This window comes from Epinephelus fuscoguttatus, linkage group LG1 (assembly GCF_011397635.1).
Source record: "Epinephelus fuscoguttatus linkage group LG1, E.fuscoguttatus.final_Chr_v1".
Classification (NCBI taxonomy): domain Eukaryota; kingdom Metazoa; phylum Chordata; class Actinopteri; order Perciformes; family Serranidae; genus Epinephelus; species Epinephelus fuscoguttatus.
The window spans coordinates 3,523,424-3,537,721 of record NC_064752.1 but is presented as its reverse complement, the minus strand read 5'-3'; the positions used below and the strand labels follow the sequence as shown (position 1 = coordinate 3,537,721).

Sequence of the window (14,298 nt, the reverse complement as noted above, 5' to 3'; positions counted from 1 at the left end):
CTGCTGTAGCGCCACCATCAGGACTACTGTCTTGTGTTTCCAGTTGAGGACATGTGGCATGGGACTGGACCTTCATGAAAAGTTTGGTGATTTTTCGCGCATAGGACGTATGATTTCCTCGGATGAAGAAGAAGAAGAAGGAGAAGAACATGCAGCAGAACAATTACAAAAGGATCAGCTGCAGCTCAGCTCCACACTCAACTCAGTCACAGCGATCTGAACATTCTCAGAAGGGTTTTCGCTCCGGTCACAGTACCGAGACGACGATGGTAAAAATCACTGATGATCTCTGAACAGCAGCTGACTGTGGGCTCTAACTGTTCCTCTCTTTCATTTGTTTTTATTTAATACTTTTGTTGCAATAAATTCATGGTTCATTTACAACTACACTCTAGTCAGTATTTTTTCATACAAAGTGTGTGTGTGTGTGTGTGTGTGTGTGTGTATGTACACCCAGTGAAAACAAACTATATTTTCATCCTTGTCCAAATACATTCATACATACATTCATACATACTTACCTGCACCTCTGAATGTGAACAAATGTGGACACAAAAATGTGGCCGTACATGTACACACTCAGATTTAACACTAAAAAGAGACACAGAAAGGAAATGGGAAAACGTTCACAGCACAATGATCATGCCTGTCTTATTCATAATATTAATTAGTTTATTCATTTGATTCGTTAATAGCCTCAAAACTCAGATCTCTTCATTTCTAACTCTATATGTTACCGTCTCCATCTCGGAAATCTCCCTTATGGTTACTACCCATTTTTTAGCTGATGGACTTCAGGTTTTAAGCACATCCTGGTGATCTGTTTCAGATATCGTGCAGATACTGATCTCTTTCCTGCATCAGCTCTGGTGGAGATTTTCCTACAATAATATGCACAGGGATAATTGCTGTTTTTATTTGGAACATACTCACAATAGCTGATGAGACTGATTGCCAACATAATTTTAATACAGGGCAGAGACAGAAAACGTGTCAATGGTTTGCCTTTGTCTCACCGCTCTTCTCCAGCAGTTCGACGTCTTAGATGTGTTAATTTTGGAATGTGGAATGTAAATCTTTGCAATACTTAGAGTTTGTTGTTTTGTGAATCTCTCTGCAAACTTGCTTCACTCTTCACTGTTAACCTGCTGTCCTAGTTCAGCCACTCATTTTTGTTGCGTACTAGTTTCAGCGTCCGTACTGCTCTCCAGAGGTTTGTATGTTTTTGACAAAGAGTTGTTTATTTCCTTATTATGACTTTTGCTCAGAGAGGCAATTAAAGGGGCATTTCTTTTGTGGTTTGATTTTTTATTTTATTTTGAAAGGTATGTCCTTATTTGCAAATATTTATAGAAATTACTTTGTGCCAGATTGTACTTAGAAACTAGTGACTGAAAGGAGCTCACAGTGTTGTTGGTCAGCATCTGTAAATATGTTTTTAATCCTGTTGATGCCATACTTTCAAAATGTCATCTGTCCTGTTTGGTTCAAACTGGCGATCCCATGCCATTCCTCGGAAATATACTGCATCCTCATTTATTTTGTGAGTGTTGTGAATATTTTTTCCACCTTCTTAGTGTGTTGTCAACACATCTGGTCAGTCCTTTGATCTGTGAGTAATCCTTTTTGTCTATATAAGGTAATGATTTTATAGATATTGGTATGGACTCCTTCTCAACCAGTCTCCACTTTGCTTCACCTCCGTCATTCGACCATCTTGTATTTATTTGTGTTGAATTAAAGTAGCTCTGCAGGTTAGGGACGGCCAAACTCCCACACCGTGTTGCTTTAGTTCATTTATTGATTTTTATTCTTTTCTTTTTGTTATTCCATATACATTTACTTAGTAATCCATTCCACCTTTTAAAACATGTGGTAGGAACTGGTATGGGTGCAGTCTGGAACAGGAAGAGGAACTGTGTTAGAATCATCATTTTAATTGTGTCCACTCGTCCACAGAATAGAGTCTGGTAACATTTTCCACCTATTTAAATCAGATTACATTTTTTCCTCTAAGGGCACATAATTGACTTCATGCAGTTTGTTCAAATCCTTGTGAATAAAATTCCCAAAATGATTCCATTTTAACTTAAGGTTGTTCTTAAAGAGGCAACAGATAGGCTTTTTAGGCATTTTAGCTTGGCGCCACCTAGTGTCAGTGGTGTTGCATCGCACTGTGGCCACGACCAAACTGAGCGTGGGGATCAGAGATAATGAATCAAATGTAGGCTGTAAAGCCACCAGTATACCTCTATGTATATGTAGAATGAGAAGGTGTGTGGACACTCTGCTAAATAAATGAGTAAAGAGACCGAGCAACAATTATCAGATTTATCTGAAGAAAAAACAAATAGTAATGCAAATAATTATAGCAGAATGCACAGTACCAGTACAAACAGCTCACAGTGAATGACACCAATATGTACAGTACCAGTACAAACAGCTCACAGTGAATGACACCAATATGTACAGTACCAGTACAAACAGCTCACAGTGAATGATACCAATATGTACAGTACCAGTACAAACAGCTCACAGTAAATGATACCAATATGTACAGTACCAGTACAAACAGCTCACAGTGAATGACACCAATATGTACAGTACCAGTACAAACAGCTCACAGTGAATGACACCAATATGTACAGTACCAGTACAAACAGCTCACAGTGAATGATACCAATATGTACAGTACCAGTACAAACAGCTCACAGTGAATGATACCAATATGTACAGTACCAGTACAAACAGCTCACAGTGAATGATACCAATATGTACAGTACCAGTACAAACAGCTCACAGTGAATGATACCAATATGTACAGTACCAGTACAAACAGCTCACAGTAAATGATACCAATATGTACAGTACCAGTACAAACAGCTCACAGTGAATGACACCAATATGTACAGTACCAGTACAAACAGCTCACAGTGAATGACACCAATATGTACAGTACCAGTACAAACAGCTCACAGTGAATGACACCAATATGTACAGTACCAGTACAAACAGCTCACAGTGAATGATACCAATATGTACAGTACCAGTACAAACAGCTCACAGTGAATGATACCAATATGTACAGTACCAGTACAAACAGCTCACAGTGAATGACACCAATATGTACAGTACCAGTACAAACAGCTCACAGTGAATGATACCAATATGTACAGTACCAGTACAAACAGCTCACAGTAAATGATACCAATATGTACAGTACCAGTACAAACAGCTCACAGTGAATGACACCAATATGTACAGTACCAGTACAAACAGCTCACAGTGAATGACACCAATATGTACAGTACCAGTACAAACAGCTCACAGTGAATGATACCAATATGTACAGTACCAGTACAAACAGCTCACAGTGAATGACACCAATATGTACAGTACCAGTACAAACAGCTCACAGTGAATGACACCAATATGTACAGTACCAGTACAAACAGCTCACAGTGAATGATACCAATATGTACAGTACCAGTACAAACAGCTCACAGTGAATGACACCAATATGTACAGTACCAGTACAAACAGCTCACAGTGAATGACACCAATATGTACAGTACCAGTACAAACAGCTCACAGTAAATGACACCAATATGTACAGTACCAGTACAAACAGCTCACAGTGAATGATACCAATATGTACAGTACCAGTACAAACAGCTCACAGTGAATGATACCAATATGTACAGTACCAGTACAAACAGCTCACAGTAAATGACACCAATATGTACAGTACCAGTACAAACAGCTCACAGTGAATGACACCAATATGTACAGTACCAGTACAAACAGCTCACAGTGAATGATACCAATATGTACAGTACCAGTACAAACAGCTCACAGTGAATGACACCAATATGTACAGTACCAGTACAAACAGCTCACAGTAAATGACACCAATATGTACAGTACCAGTACAAACAGCTCACAGTGAATGACACCAATATGTACAGTACCAGTACAAACAGCTCACAGTGAATGACACCAATATGTACAGTACCAGTACAAACAGCTCACAGTAAATGACACCAATATGTACAGTACCAGTACAAACAGCTCACAGTGAATGATACCAATATGTACAGTACCAGTACAAACAGCTCACAGTGAATGATACCAATATGTACAGTACCAGTACAAACAGCTCACAGTAAATGACACCAATATGTACAGTACCAGTACAAACAGCTCACAGTGAATGACACCAATATGTACAGTACCAGTACAAACAGCTCACAGTGAATGATACCAATATGTACAGTACCAGTACAAACAGCTCACAGTGAATGACACCAATATGTACAGTACCAGTACAAACAGCTCACAGTGAATGATACCAATATGTACAGTACCAGTACAAACAGCTCACAGTGAATGATACCAATATGTACAGTACCAGTACAAACAGCTCACAGTGAATGATACCAATATGTACAGTACCAGTACAAACAGCTCACAGTGAATGACACCAATATGTACAGTACCAGTACAAACAGCTCACAGTGAATGATACCAATATGTACAGTACCAGTACAAACAGCTCACAGTAAATGATACCAATATGTACAGTACCAGTACAAACAGCTCACAGTGAATGATACCAATATGTACAGTACCAGTACAAACAGCTCACAGTGAATGATACCAATATGTACAGTACCAGTACAAACAGCTCACAGTAAATGATACCAATATGTACAGTACCAGTACAAACAGCTCACAGTGAATGATACCAATATGTACAGTACCAGTACAAACAGCTCACAGTAAATGATACCAATATGTACAGTACCAGTACAAACAGCTCACAGTAAATGATACCAATATGTACAGTACCAGTACAAACAGCTCACAGTAAATGATACCAATATGTACAGTACCAGTACAAACAGCTCACAGTAAATGACACCAATATGTACAGTACCAGTACAAACAGCTCACAGTAAATGATACCAATATGTACAGTACCAGTACAAACAGCTCACAGTAAATGACACCAATATGTACAGTACCAGTACAAACAGCTCACAGTGAATGATACCAATATGTACAGTACCAGTACAAACAGCTCACAGTGAATGACACCAATATGTACAGTACCAGTACAAACAGCTCACAGTGAATGACACCAATATGTACAGTACCAGTACAAACAGCTCACAGTGAATGACACCAATATGTACAGTACCAGTACAAACAGCTCACAGTAAATGACACCAATATGTACAGTACCAGTACAAACAGCTCACAGTAAATGACACCAATATGTACAGTACCAGTACAAACAGCTCACAGTAAATGACACCAATATGTACAGTACCAGTACAAACAGCTCACAGTAAATGATACCAATATGTACAGTACCAGTACAAACAGCTCACAGTAAATGACACCAATATGTACAGTACCAGTACAAACAGCTCACAGTGAATGATACCAATATGTACAGTACCAGTACAAACAACAGTAGACACAGTGGAATTATACCAATATGCACAGTACCAGTACAAACAGCTCACAGTAAATGACACCAATATGTACAGTACCAGTACAAACAGCTCACAGTAAATGATACCAATATGTACAGTACCAGTACAAACAGCTCACAGTGAATGACACCAATATGTACAGTACCAGTACAAACAGCTCACAGTAAATGACACCAATATGTACAGTACCAGTACAAACAGCTCACAGTAAATGACACCAATATGTACAGTACCAGTACAAACAGCTCACAGTAAATGACACCAATATGTACAGTACCAGTACAAACAGCTCACAGTAAATGACACCAATATGTACAGTACCAGCACAAACAGCTCACAGTGAATGACACCAATATGTACAGTACCAGTACAAACAGCTCACAGTAAATGATACCAATATGTACAGTACCAGTACAAACAGCTCACAGTGAATGACACCAATATGTACAGTACCAGTACAAACAGCTCACAGTGAATGACACCAATATGTACAGTACCAGTACAAACAGCTCACAGTAAATGACACCAATATGTACAGTACCAGTACAAACAACAGTAGACACAGTGGAATTATACCAATATGCACAGTACCAGTACAAACAGCTCACAGTAAATGACACCAATATGTACAGTACCAGTACAAACAGCTCACAGTAAATGACACCAATATGTACAGTACCAGTACAAACAGCTCACAGTAAATGACACCAATATGTACAGTACCAGTACAAACAGCTCACAGTGAATGACACCAATATGTACAGTACCAGTACAAACAGCTCACAGTGAATGACACCAATATGTACAGTACCAGTACAAACAGCTCACAGTAAATGATACCAATATGTACAGTACCAGTACAAACAGCTCACAGTGAATGACACCAATATGTACAGTACCAGTACAAACAGCTCACAGTGAATGACACCAATATGTACAGTACCAGTACAAACAGCTCACAGTAAATGACACCAATATGTACAGTACCAGTACAAACAGCTCACAGTAAATGATACCAATATGTACAGTACCAGTACAAACAGCTCACAGTGAATGATACCAATATGTACAGTACCAGTACAAACAGCTCACAGTGAATGACACCAATATGTACAGTACCAGTACAAACAGCTCACAGTAAATGATACCAATATGTACAGTACCAGTACAAACAGCTCACAGTAAATGATACCAATATGTACAGTACCAGTACAAACAGCTCACAGTGAATGACACCAATATGTACAGTACCAGTACAAACAGCTCACAGTAAATGACACCAATATGTACAGTACCAGTACAAACAGCTCACAGTGAATGACACCAATATGTACAGTACCAGTACAAACAGCTCACAGTAAATGATACCAATATGTACAGTACCAGTACAAACAGCTCACAGTGAATGACACCAATATGTACAGTACCAGTACAAACAGCTCACAGTAAATGACACCAATATGTACAGTACCAGTACAAACAGCTCACAGTGAATGACACCAATATGTACAGTACCAGTACAAACAGCTCACAGTAAATGATACCAATATGTACAGTATCAGTACAAACAGCTCACAGTGAATGACACCAATATGTACAGTACCAGTACAAACAGCTCACAGTGAATGACACCAATATGTACAGTACCAGTACAAACAGCTCACAGTAAATGACACCAATATGTACAGTATCAGTACAAACAGCTCACAGTAAATGACACCAATATGTACAGTACCAGTACAAACAGCTCACAGTAAATGACACCAATATGTACAGTACCAGTACAAACAGCTCACAGTGAATGACACCAATATGTACAGTACCAGTACAAACAGCTCACAGTAAATGACACCAATATGTACAGTACCAGTACAAACAGCTCACAGTGAATGACACCAATATGTACAGTACCAGTACAAACAGCTCACAGTAAATGATACCAATATGTACAGTACCAGTACAAACAGCTCACAGTAAATGACACCAATATGTACAGTATCAGTACAAACAGCTCACAGTAAATGACACCAATATGTACAGTACCAGTACAAACAGCTCACAGTGAATGACACCAATATGTACAGTACCAGTACAAACAGCTCACAGTGAATGACACCAATATGTACAGTACCAGTACAAACAGCTCACAGTAAATGATACCAATATGTACAGTACCAGTACAAACAGCTCACAGTGAATGATACCAATATGTACAGTACCAGTACAAACAACAGTAGACACAGTGGAATTATACCAATATGTACAGTACCAGTACAAACAGCTCACAGTAAATGACACCAATATGTACAGTACCAGTACAAACAGCTCACAGTGAATGACACCAATATGTACAGTACCAGTACAAACAGCTCACAGTAAATGATACCAATATGTACAGTACCAGTACAAACAGCTCACAGTAAATGATACCAATATGTACAGTACCAGTACAAACAGCTCACAGTAAATGACACCAATATGTACAGTACCAGTACAAACAACAGTAGACACAGTGGAATTATACCAATATGCACATGTAAACAGTCCCCATTCTAGAATAAACGCTACCGTATGGAAACCATGCGGCCGGTTGGAGCTCAAATTGAATGGGAAACAAAGTCCAGTGTTCACTTAGCTGGGCGTAACTTAGCTGGGCGATGTCCGTGGATAGCTGCCTCCGTGAGAAGAGAACAGAAGGAAGGGAGGGGGGTATCACTGTCCGAGGGCTGCCGTAGAATGGCAACCAGGATGTCAGCCGACCAACACTCGCTACCCGCTCCCTGGTTGCGGCGATTTGCGATGCTGGCCAGCTAGGAATGAACTAGCAGCCAGTACAGTCCAGTCCTCTCTGGTCTAGCTAACATTTAGCCGTGTTACTTACTGATCCATTAGAAAGAAAGCTAGCTGGACATGGGTTTTGAAGCCTCTTTGGTCACGGAGCTCCCTCCATCTCTTGAACGCCTGACTGAGGTTTACTCTTGTTTTTCCTCTTCTTTTATCACTCTCCTTTTTGTTTAGTTTCATTTATTCTGTATCCTGAAAACTCACTGTCTTCATTTATCGATGCCTTTAAAGCTGGTAGTGAAGTTCCAGGTGATGTCATATACATAATGACATCATCAGCGTACATTGCCAGCTTATGGACTTCCTGTCCTACTGTTACTCCCTTCATAAGGTTCTGCCGTCTCACTGCTTCAGCTAACGGTTCCATACACACAATAGAAATCAGCCCAGAGAGTGGGTCTCCCTGTCTAGTTCCCTCATGTATTTTTATCCGTCTTGACAGAGCACCATTGACCTTTACTTGTTATGGTCCGGTTTTTTGTCGTTTTTTCTGTGAAAATATGTTTCTGATATCTCTCTCCCTCTGTCTGCAGGGGATGTGCCGGGAGGCGGGGCGATCACTGGGAGCAGGGCTTCCAGCACACCTGCAGCTTGTTCTGCCTAATCAGCCAGCTACTTAAGCCACTCTCTCACTGTCTCCTGTGCCGGATTGTTCCCTATGCTGGTGCTCCTCGCTTGAGCTCTCAGTGATCTCCTGCCTGTCGCCACGTGTAGTCCTCAGCGTCTTCCTCGTGCTTTGTCGAGCGCTTTCAGTTGTTTCCTTGTCTTTTGAGCGTGTTCCTCGTTACTTCCTTTTGTGAACATTTTGGCAATAAAGCTTTTGTTTGAACTCTGCTACTGGGTCCTGGTTCCTTGACTGGCACGTAACATTACTTGTGCTACAGGATTTGTATACATTGCTTACAAGCAAGAGGTAACTTTTGGATGAAAGCCAAGAGCTTTAGCTGTATTAAAGATATAGAGCCATGTTATCTGTCGAATGCTTTTTCTGCGTCCATCGTTAGCAAAAGTACATCTTTTTTATTTTTTTGACAACAATCAATTATATTTAAAGTGTGCCTACCCATGACAAACCCACACTGGTCCCTCTTTATTATATTTGGAATTATTTATTTTAACCTTGCCGTTATTATTAATATTTTTTGATCTGTATTTAATAACGATATCGGTCTATATGATGAACACTCAGTTAAATCCTTTCCTTCTTTAGGTTGACGGTGATTACTGATGAATTCCACGTTGGTGCCCAGATTCCTGCTTCCAAAGCAAAATTATGAACTCTGTGCAGAAGTGGAGTCAGAGGTAATCTAAACTCTTGATAAACTCCATTTGTGTGCCCATCAGTCCCTGGGGTCTTCCCCTTTTTAAGTTTCTTTCTTTGTCTTGATGTTTCATCTATTGAAGTCGTTTTTATGAGAGATGTGTTCTGATGAGGGGTGGCTTGTTTTAATTTAACTTTTCCCAGGGACATTTCCATTTCTGTCCTTTCTTTCATTTCGGACTCGTCCTTATATAAATTCTCATAGAATTGTGCAAAGGTCTCTATGTCGTCTGTATTGGTTACGACTATAGCGGTATCATCTGTTAATCTAGTTTTTGCGATTTACAAGTTTGCTTCATAAGCTTATATGCCAGCACCTTGGTTGAATTTGGTCCATCATAATGTTTTGTTTTGTAAATGTGAGTTGTTTCTCTGTTTCCTCTGACCTTCATTTCTTTGTGTGTTTTTTTGTAGTTGTATGTTGATGCTGGTGTTAGGGTTAAGTCTATGCTTGTCCTCCAAGAGTCTAACTTGTAACTGGAGTTCCTTCTTAACTTGCTCCTGCCGCCTTTTCTCTTCAGATGCATAAGCTATTATTTCTCTATACAGTTTTTGCTCCTTCCCATAAGGTGATCTCATTAATGGTGTTATTTAATTTAAAGTATTCATTTATGAATTTTCTTCTCTTTAAACTTCAAGTCCTGCAAGAAGGAGTTGTTCAGTCTCTGTAGATGTTTCCTTTTTTTCAAGTTTACTTTCACCTACAAGGTAACTGTTGCATGATCCGATAAAGTCATTGTTCCAATAACACACTGACTAATCAATGAAGTGTTTTTTTAAACATAAAGAAATAATCCAATCGACTGTAAGTGGCATGTCTACCAGAGAGGTAAGTATAATCTTTAGTTGTTGGATGTAGAGCTCTCCATATGTCCATCAGTCCTGTTTCTACATGTTCTTCTCAGTATTGTAGCTTTCCTCACCACCTACACATCTTCCCTCTCTGTCCTGTACACATTTTGTCGTTTCAAAGGGAATGTGGACATTTATGATTGTAGCCACTGTTACGTTAACATCCAGACTTGATGTTAACAAAGATGAGACGGAGGACAAGCCAGTACGTTGCAAGCATGTTTACTTCAGAAACAGGAAGTGTTACACACCAACAGGTCGGGGGAAACCAACAATTGTGCTCGACTATATTTCGTTTTACAGAACAGCCACGGCCCTTTTTCCTGAGCTGTATGAGGATGAAAATACCTGACCGTTAGTTATTTTAGCTTTTTATGCTCTTTCTGCATCAAATGAGTCTCTCGCAGGAACAGTATGTCTCCCTTTTCTTTCTACAATTGTTGGAATACTTTTTTCCTCTTAATACAGTTATTGAGACCATTAACATTTAAAGAAATTACATTCAAGTTACTCAAGAGACAATTATAAATTGAATACACATGCTCTTAGGCATTTACTTCCTGTATCATTCCATGCTTACTCTACTTGTCCATGCTTTTTTCATTGCATGGCAAAATGTAAAGACCCACCGCCTTATCTTTCCCAAAGCCAAAATTCACCAATATGCGTCATCTTTCTAGATGGGTGTTTTTTCAGCGTCTTTTTAGACACGCGTTTTTGTAGACGTTTGTTTTTAGACATGCGTAGATGCTGAAAAGTTAAAATATTTTCAACTTTTTGAGCGTGAGATGCCAGTAGCTAGCGCGCATTGAGTAAGTTCTTCCAGTGTTTCAAGCGTCTTTGAAGCGTCCGCGTCCCTAGCGTCTCATTTCTGTGTAATCACCCCCTTACAGAGGAAGCTGGCTGACCTGTCATGTTGGTCACTTTTCTTTCACATGACTGAAAACAAAGTAAAAAATGACAGAAACAACAGTGAAAATGAAATTTGCTCCAGCTGAGTCTTCTTAGTCTTCTTTCCATCAAAGTTACGTTGCCATAGAGACGTGATCTCAGAGCAGTGTGACGGATCATATTCATCAACGGGTCCCTTTAAGATGACACACATCAGTGGACTGACTAAGCTCCGCCCCTTTCTGACATCATCTGAGAGAAAAGAGGAAACAGTTTGTTACTGTTCAGTTCTTGGTGAGAAGAGACGCACCCAAAGACAGACGGTAAGATTTACCTTCATTATGAAGCTGTGACTTCAGCTGAGGACGGTTAGAGAAGGGAGTACTGAAGTACTGATATACTGAAGTACTGATATACTGATGTACTGATATACTGATGTACTGATATACTGAGGTACTGATATACTGATGTACTGATATACTGAAGTACTGATATACTGAAGTACTGATATACTGATGTACTGATATACTGATGTACTGATATACTGATGTACTGATATAACCTGCTGCTGACTGATAAAACACTCAGAGACTCAAAGTGAAAGTAACTGAGGCAGCTTTCTGCAGTGTGGCGATAAACTCCACTGACTTCCTGTTTTAACGTGCTGTCTGCTGTGTTTTCAGCTTCACTCAGAGACTAAATGGCTTCCAGATCAGAGGAGGATCTCTGCTGTCCGGTCTGTCAGGACGTCTTTAGACATCCTGTTCTTCTGTCATGTAGCCACAGCTTCTGTAAAGACTGTCTGAAGAGCTGGTGGAAAGACAAACAAACACAGGAGTGTCCACTTTGTAAGAGAAGATCTTCAAGGGCTGAACCACCTTTAAACCTGGCGTTAAAGAACCTGTGTGAGGCCTTCTTACAGGAGAGAGATCAGAGAGCTTCAGAGGCTCTCTGCAGTCTGCACTCTGAGAAACTCAAACTCTTCTGTCTGGACCATCAGCAGCCAGTGTGTCTCGTCTGCAGAGATTCAGAAAAACACACCAAGCACAGATTCAGACCCGTCGATGAAGTTGCACGACAACACAAGAAGGAAGTTGAGGAAACTCTGGAGCCCTTAAAGGAGAAGTTAAAGGTTTGTGAACAAGTTAAAGTGAAGTGTGAACAAACAGCACAACACATGAAGGTCCAGGCCCGACGCACAGAGAGGCAGATTAAGGAGCAGTTTAAGAAGCTTCACCAGTTTCTAGAAGAGGAAGAGGAGGCCAGGATGGCTGCACTGAGGGAGGAAGAGGAGCAGAAGAGTCAGATGATGAAGGAGAAGATGGAGGCTGAGCAGAGAGATAGCAGCTCTTTCAGACACAGTCAGAGCCACAGAGGACGAGCTGAGAGCTGAAGACGTCTCATTCCTGCTCAACTACAAGGCTGCAGTGGACAGAGTCCAGCAGTGCCCCCTGCTGGATGATCCACAGCTGCTCTCAGGAGCTCTGATAGACGAGGCCAAACACCTGGGCAACCTGACCTTCAGCATCTGGAACAAGATGAAGGACATGGTCTCCTACACTCCTGTGATCCTGGATCCAAACACTGCTAATCCAAAACTCGTCCTGTCTGAAGATCTGACCAGTGTGAGACGAGGAGAGGAGAGACAGCAGCTTCCTGATAATCCAGAGAGGTTTGATAATTACTTCTCTGTCCTGGGCTCTGAGGGCTTTAACTCAGGGACTCACAGCTGGGATGTCGAGGTTGGAGACAGAACAGGCTGGATACTGGGTGTGTTAGCAGAGTCTGTCCAGAGGAAGGGACTCATACAGTCTGGATTGTGGAGAATAATGTTCTATAAAGGTGAATACTCAGCATGGGCACTACCAGCTCCACTCATTGATCTCGTAGTGCAGAAGAAGCTCCAGAGGATCAGAGTGAATCTGGACTGGAACAGAGGAAAGCTGTCGTTCTCTGATGCTGATACTAACACACACATACACACCTTCACACACACTTTCACTGAGAGACTGTTTCCATACATTAGCACTGTGGACAAACTGAAGATATTACCACTGAAGGTGTGTGTGAGAGTGGAACAGAGCAGGTAGAGATCAGCAGGATGATTTTGTTTATAATGATGTTTGTGTGACTGAACTGAAGCTGTTGAGCTGCACCTGTCCTCCAGCACCTGCCCTCCTACACCTGTCCTCCTGCACCTGTCCTCCTGTCCTCCTACACCTGTCATCCTGCACCTGTCCTCCTACACCTGTCCTCCTGCACCTGTCCTCCTACACCTGTCCTCCTGCACCTGTCCACCTGTCCTCCTACACCTGTCCTCCTGCACCTGTCATCCTGCACCTGTCCTCCTACACCTGTCCTCCTGCACCTGTCCTCCTACACCTGTCCTCCTGCACCTGTCCACCTGTCCTCCTACACCTGTCCTCCTACACCTGTCCTCCTGCACCTGTCCACCTGTCCTCCTACACCTGTCATCCTGCACCTGTCCTCCTACACCTGTCCTCCTGCACCTGTCCTCCTGCACCTGTCCACCTGTCCTCCTGCACCTGTCCACCTGTCCTCCTGCACCTGTCCTCCTGCACCTGTCCTCCTGCACCTGTCCTCCTGCACCTGTCCTCCTACACCTGTCCTCCTGCACCTGTCCTCCTGCACCTGTCCACCTGTCCTCCTACACCTGTCCTCCTGCACCTGTCCTCCTACACCTGTCCTCCTGCACCTGTCCTCCTGCACCTGTCCTCCTACACCTGTCCTCCTGCACCTGTCCACCTGTCCTCCTACACCTGTCCTCCTGTCCTCCTACACCTGTCATCCTGCACCTGTCCTCCTACACCTGTCCTCCTGCACCTGTCCTCCTACACCTGTCCTCCTGCACCTGTCCACCTGTCC

General features: G+C 41.5%; 1 pseudogene; it reads left to right on the top strand.

Annotated features, from left to right (window-relative positions):
• Positions 1–11,240: 11,240 nt before the first annotated feature.
• LOC125892914 (nuclear factor 7, brain-like) lies at positions 11,241–13,744 on the top strand (annotated as a pseudogene).
• Positions 13,745–14,298: the final 554 nt, after the last annotated feature.